Source organism: Siphateles boraxobius, unplaced genomic scaffold, assembly GCF_051911475.1.
Source record: "Siphateles boraxobius isolate OS27281-9 unplaced genomic scaffold, OSU_SipBor_1 130, whole genome shotgun sequence".
NCBI lineage: Eukaryota > Metazoa > Chordata > Actinopteri > Cypriniformes > Leuciscidae > Siphateles > Siphateles boraxobius.
The window spans coordinates 49,162,730-49,169,896 of NW_027508734.1; the positions used below are offsets into that span (position 1 = coordinate 49,162,730).

General features: G+C 47.9%; 1 long non-coding RNA gene across 1 annotated transcript; it reads right to left on the reverse strand.

Annotated features, from left to right (window-relative positions):
* Positions 1-5,776: 5,776 nt before the first annotated feature.
* Positions 5,777-6,617, reverse strand: LOC143736680 (uncharacterized). The gene is made up of 4 exons (XR_013203554.1): positions 6,536-6,617; positions 6,310-6,449; positions 5,903-6,022; positions 5,777-5,825 (listed from the first exon to the last, which is right to left on the reverse strand). It is a non-coding gene; the product is annotated as an uncharacterized LOC143736680 (long non-coding RNA).
* Positions 6,618-7,167: the final 550 nt, after the last annotated feature.

Below are 7,167 nucleotides of genomic sequence, written 5' to 3' on the forward strand. Positions count from 1 at the left end.
CAGTCTCGTGTTCGGAAGCACGCGCTGCGGTTTCTTCCGCTCGGGCTGAGGCACCAGTTATAAATGAGGGAGATGTGGAGGATTCGCCACCTTACACTCCCGAAAGTGATGAGCTAGTGGAGGTATTAACAAGAGCTGTAGAAAAACTCAGCATTGTATGGGCGGTGACTAGACAGGAGTCTGTTTCTAAATCAAAATTAGATGAGAGATTTTGCCGTCACGAGTGCAACCTCCACGCCGGTGCTTGCCGTTCTTTCCCGATCTCCACACTGAGGTGTCGAAATCGTGGAAAAAAACGGTGTCATATAGAGTGTTTTATCCCCAGACTTCAACATATTCTAATATTGTGGAGGCAAAATCATATGGTTATTCGGCTATGCCTCGCGTGGAAGAGACGCTTGCGAGTTTTCTCTCCCTCGAGGCTGCGTCATCTGTTAAGGCACCGGCATTACCCACCAAGCCTCTTAGAAATATTTCGGTTTTGGTGGGTAAAGCGTATTCAGCGGCGGGTCAGGCTGCATTATGTCTGCATACTATGTCTATTATGCAGGCATACCAGGCTGACCAGCTGAGGGACGTGAGTGAGAGTGAGGAGGTCAGTGCTGACGTGGTTCGCGAACTGCGTCAGGCTGCTGATTTATCCCTGCGCGCAACCAGAGAGTCGGCCAAGCTAGTGGGTCGATCTATGGCAGCTCTGGTGGCCGCAGAAAGACATCTGTGGTTAAATCAGACAAATATAAAAGAAAAAGAAAAAGCTTTCCTTTTAGACACTCCTCTCTCCCCCCTGGGTTTATTTGGCGATGCTGTAAATTCTGTCATCGATAAATTCCAGGAGAAGGAAAAGCAAACAACAGCTTTTAAGAAATTTCTCCCTTTAAAAATTCATGTTCCTGGGGCTGCTGGGCAGGAGCAGCCCCGGCCGTCTGCGAGCTCATCATATAGGGTGCTGAAGCAGAGTGTCGCGTCTCGTGCTCCCCCTGCTGGACAGTGGGCTCAGCCGCAGCACTCTCAGCCGAAATCCAGTAATAGTACTGATCTGAGGACAGTTATATTAGCTAAGAAGGATTCGGCTAAGAAGAAGTCCTGGTGCCACGGCGCGCAGGACACTGAGGGTGGTCCCCACTGAGGCGGAAAGGTGTTCACCTCTTTCTACGGTGCCCATTCTTCCTCGGTGCCCTCAGGGGCCCGTTCTGCCAACCCTGCCTTCATGCCGGGGTGCGGACGGTCCCAGCGAGCGATTTCCCGAGGGACGCTCGCTCCCTCTGAGGATGGTTTCAGAGCGGTTAGACCAGTTGTTCCCTGCCGGTGTGCCGTTACAGGGCGCTGCGTTTTCTGCTCAAGTTACACCAGAGGCCAGTCTCGAGAGACTGGTACCCTTAGTAGAATTTCTGGCAGAGTGGAAAAGCCTTCCAAAAATATCTCATTGGGTCCTGCAGACAATAGAAAGGGATTATGCTATCCAATTCAGGTGTCGTCCACCAAGATTCAGAGGGGTTCTGCCTACAGTGGTGGGCCCCGAGCAGGCTCTGGTTATGGAACAAGAGGTGAAAGCACTCCTTCAAAAGGAGGCTATAGAACTTGTTCCTCCTCCCAGTGTGGAGTCAGGCTATTACAGCCGATATTTCATCGTCCCAAAATAGGATGGGGGGTTGCGTCCAATTTTAGACCTGCGCCTATTGAATCGCTCGGTAGGGAAGCCAAAATTCAAGATGCTCACTATCAAGCAGATCGTGTCACAAATCAGATCCGAGGACTGGTCTGTCACGATAGATCTAAGGGACGCGTACTTCCACATTTCCATCCTTCCACAACACAGGAAGTTCCTGAGGTTCGCCTTCGGGGGCGAGGTGTACCAGCACAGGGTTCTTCCGTTTGGCCTAGCTTTTCTACCCGCACTTTCACGTAATGCATGGACGCAGCACTAGTGCCCCTGAGGCTTCAGGGTGTTCGTGTCCTCAATTACATCAACGATTGGTTGATTTTAGCTCAGACAGAGCAGATGGCGGTTCGACATTGAGATGTCGTTCTCGTTCATATCAGGAAGTTGGGGTTGAGGCTGAACGCAAAGAAAAGTGTATTATCTCCTCAGAAGACCACTTTTCTGGGTGTCGTTTGGGTTTTGGTCTCGATGCAGGCGCGAATCGCTCCGACCCGCATCGTTTCGATTCTCTCAGCTGTGAAACAAGTAAAGCTAGGCCAGCTACTTACTGTAAAACAGTTTAAGAGACTGTCGGGTCTGATGGCAGCAGCGTCCGACGTTATACCTTGCGGCCTGTTGTACATGAGATCGCTACAGTGGTGGCTCAGGACCAAGGGATTCTCCCCGAGGGGAAATCCGCTCTGCACGGTCAAAGTCACGCGGCGCTGCCTTCGTGCTCTGGTCATGTGGAAAGAAACTTGGTTCCTATTCAAAGGGCCTGTGTTGGGGGCTCTTTGTCGTCGTGTAACGCTAATGACGGATGCTTCCCTCACAGGGTGGGGGGCGGTCACGAGTGGTCGTCCAGCCCAAGGGCTGTCGCAGGACCATCATCTATCACGGCTTATAAATTGTCTAGAGATGTTGGTGGTGTTCCAGGCTCTGAAACACTTCCTAGCAGACCTGAGAGGTCATCATGTGTTAGTTCAGTCAGACAACACGTCGGTGGTCTCTTATATAAATCATCAGGGGGGCCTGCGGTTTCGCCGGCTTTACAAGTTGGCCGGTCAGATCCTCCTGTGGTCCCAAGGGAGGTTACTATTTCTGAGAGCAATGTATCTTCCTGGGTATTTGAATGTGGTAGCAGACTCCCTGTCGAGACAGGGGCCGAGGCCGGGGGATTGGAGACTCCATCCCGAGGTGGTGGAGCTCCTTTGGTTGAGTTTCGGTTGCGCCGAGGTGGACCTATTCGCTTCCAAGGAGACCACGCATTGTCATCTGTGGTTTTCCATCAGCCATTCAGCCCCTCTGGGGTTGGACGCTATGGTGCAGCCGTGGCCGAGGTCACGTCTGTTCGCCTTTCCCCCGATTGCTCTGCTACCTGGAGTTCTGGAGAGGGTTCGCCGGGACGGGGTCAGCCTACTATTAGTAGCCCCGTTCTGGCCGGCCCGAGTATGGTTTGCGGACCTGATTTCTCTCCTGGACGGCTCTCCCTTGGAGCTCCCGGTCAGGAGGGATCTACTCTCTCAGGCGGGCAGCGTGATATTTCACCCCCGCCCAGTATTGTGGGCTTGGCCTCTGAGGGGGCCCAGCTCATGAACTCTGGTCTCTCAACCGAGGTTGTTGAGACCATTCTTCACTCCAGAGCTCCATCCACGAGGAAGCTTTATGCCTTGAAGTGGAAACTCTTCACTTCTTGGTGTGGAGAGCCCCTGCAGGACCCAGTTAACTGCCCAGTGGGTGCAGTGCTGGAATTCCTGCAGGAGCGCTTCTCCACAGGGTTATCCCCCTCCACACTAAAGGTGTATGTGGCGGCACTGGCTGCTTACCACGTCCCTTTCAGTGGAGTTTCTCTTGGGAGACACCCGCTTATAACTCGTTTCCTTCGTGGCACACTGAGGCTGAGGCCAGCAGTTCGTACAAGGGTGCCGGCCTGGGATCTGGCCATCGTATTAGAAGGTCTTTCCCTAGCTCCTCTTGAACCTATCGAAGAAGTTCCTGAGAAGTTTCTCACGTTTAAGACTATCTTTCTTCTTGCTATCTCCTCACTAAAGAGAATCGGAGATTTGCAGGCTCTGTCGGTTTCACCCTCGTGCCTGGAATTTTCACCTGCCTTGGTTAAGGCTTTTCTGCATCCGAGACCAGGTTACGTTCCAAAGGTCCCTGCTAATGTTGTTAGACCTACAGTTCTGCAGGCCTTTTGTCCTCCTCCATTTCTGTCGTCTGACCAGGAGAAACTTAATTTACTCTGCCCTGTTAGGGCGTTAGACGCCTATGTCCACAGAAGTGCCTTGTGGAGGAAGTCAGAACAACTATTTGGGTGCTTTGGGCCACCCAAGAAGGGGTGTCCCGCGTCTAAACAGAGAATGAGCAAGTGGGTGGTCGAGGCTATCTCACTTGCCTATGAGTCGGCTGGTCAGCCTTCACCTTTGGCTGTACGAGCCCACTCTACCAGGAGTATGGCGGCTTCTAAAGCCTTACTGTCAGGCGTTTCCCTCAGTGACGTTTGTGATGCGGCTGGATGGTCTTCACCGCATACTTTCATTAAGTTCTACGACCTAGACTTAAGTTCTACCCCTGGGGCACAGGTGCTCTCGTCCTCTGTGCGCTAGTTCTCACATGGCGGTCACTTGGTCCTATGGCGACGTGGGTATTAGCGTTCCCACAGCATTTGACGCAGCTCGAGTTCCCTTGAAAGGGAACGTCTCGGTTACGTATGTAACCCTAGTTCCCTGATAAGGAACGAGACGCTGCGTCATTCCACCATACTCCCGGCATTCCCGCTAGCGCTTCCTTCAGGCCTATCAGAAGCTGTTGCGCTTGTGTTTATGGGGTGCTTTATAGTTTCCTGGTCGATGACGTCACCCGCCTATGACGTTCCATCTCTCGATTGGACTGATTCCATTCGTGCTTCATGACGCACAACGCAGGGGCGTTCCCACAGCGTTTGACGCAGCGTCTCTTTCCCTATCAGGGAACTAGGGTTACATACGTAACCGAGACGTTTCTGTACCACAGTCCATTATAAACCACATCATGGATAAAGATTACAAAGCCATAGTCAGGTGAGGATCAAGGGTCTTAATACATAATATAATAATAATAATCAGCTGATTGTCTCACAAACGTAACCAGCACATTCTCCCAACATGGCAAACCCATAATATAGCGAGGGAGAAGAACCACATGAAACTATGCAACTATATATTTTTTCTAACAGGGTGGTAAAAGTTTAGCTGGCTAATATGAGCTGTTACTGTGGCTGAGCTGGTTAAAGCGTTAAGCCTTGCTTATACTCGACGCGTCCGCATGAGCCCAAAGGTGCGTGCGGCAAAAATGACATGATTGTAACAGCGCGCGCGCCTCCGCATCCCCTAGACACCACTTACTACACACAATAGGCTTTTTTCTCTGATTTTGGAAACTCGATCGACTTAAAATGCTTCCAAGATCGACGGGTTAGTGATTCCTGTAACTGTTTTACGGTCAATGACAAGAGTAGCCTATTAATCAGCTGTCTCACGAACGTAACCAGCACATTTATCCCCACATAGCAAAGCCATAACACAGCGAGGGAGAAGATTTAAGTTATATGAAACAATCCAACTACATATTTACACCACTGACAAGGGAAAAGTCACTACTCACAGTGTTTATGGCTAGCTTCTTCTAGCTTTCTGCGGCTTCTCTTTCAAGGTAGTGGTGAAAAGCGCTCTGTAACGCTGTTTGTTCGCTGTCGGCTACGGTAGAAACATGACGTCACAATATGGCGACCTTCATAGAAGGGGATTCCCGCGCCTATGTAGATATAAATGTCTCACTCTAAGGTAATAAAAACATTACGGTTTATTAAGTAAGTTCTTTATACACCACTGAACACATAGTTATGGATGTCATATTGCATTTTTGTTAATAGATACTCAAAATGTTTACACACTGCACCTTTAAATGTATTGTGGGTGCTTAATGGAAGACAGAGGAAAGGGTCACAGGATAAGTGCAAGAGCCATGTTGGTGGAATATGGAGATCCACAATGTAAACATATTTCCCCTGTAGAAGATATCTCTATCAATAATTACAGACAGTAATTGTAATTCAATTGAATTTGTCACAAATATCTGTATAAAATGACAGACACACCTGATGCTGAAATATTTCCTTGATAAACCTAAAGCAAGCATTTCCCACCTGCAAATACAACACTTTTAATCCTAATTCCAGAAAAAGTTAATTACTTCAAAAATAAAACAAAAAATGTTCCCCACCATTGAATCCATTTCCCTTCTTAGTCCCAGGGATACAAAGTTCTCTCTTGTGAGGCACGTCTGACTATCTTTTACAATCATTTCATTCATTGGTCTGTCCTCATCGAGTACATAATTCACCTACACATTACACATATTACAAAGAAATAAAAGCGGTGTCAAAAAAACACTCCAGGCCAGGGATTAAAGAAAAATAATATTTGTGAGCCTGAACAGTTGTCCTGGAGGATATGTGTAAGATGTAATGTATTATTACATGTATTTAAAACTGCTCTATGTCTGAAATCAGGAGCCTGTTAACTTTAAGCTCTGACACTTAAAGAATTGTAACAACACACAAAAAGAAAATGACAACACAAAAAGATAAATGTGAAAAGAAATTGTGATAAAGCAATGCAGCCACATACCAACTGCTCTTGAAGAGGATGATGCAGTCCTAGTGTCCATGAGGCATGACAGGGCCTGAGGTTTGATGTCATAGTCAGAGCCTCACACTGCTCCCCACAGTGGCCTGCCATGTCCACATCTGTAGGGACATTCACATGCACTGCAAGACAGTGACAGTTCTAAGCAATGACAAAAACAGATATTTTATGTAAATGTGTCAAAATAAGGAAATCAAAGTATAACTACCCAAAGTGGCTTTTCCATTTGCGTCAAGGGTAACATCTCCATGAGAAACTTGTTTAAAGTCCTCCACTGCCTGCTGCTTAACTTTCTCATTGTGTTGATGTAAAATGTTACGCATGAGGAAGATGTGGCTAGCTGTGGAGAGAGAGTTCATGAAGTAGTTGTTCTTTCGCATGCCGGAGAACAGCTGCTCTGCTGTCTGGGAGTTGACCCACCCACATAGCTCAGGCACAAGTCCAATTAATCTCAGAGCATCCTTTTCATCTCTTGTATTGTACTGATGAAAAGTGTCATACAATGCATAATGTTCTGCAGAACCAGTTGCAGGATGGCCATTAAGATCAGGTGGGTCTTTTTTTATTCTTATTGCCCGTCAATAGTGATCCTGCCTTCACATGCTGGGAGGGTCGAAATGGGAGGGTGTTCATGTCCATTTCCTTTTAACAAGAAACTCGTTTTTACGACAATTCCGAGAGCACGTTAAGGCAGCATTATTAGAACGTAAAATAGTGCTTTACTAACTTGCTAAGCGAGGACGGTTAAGTTTTAATAGATTATCAACTCTAGAAACAATACCAAAATGTGTTTCTACAGTATGAAAATGTTATCTCGGGAAAATATTCTTACCTTTGTCT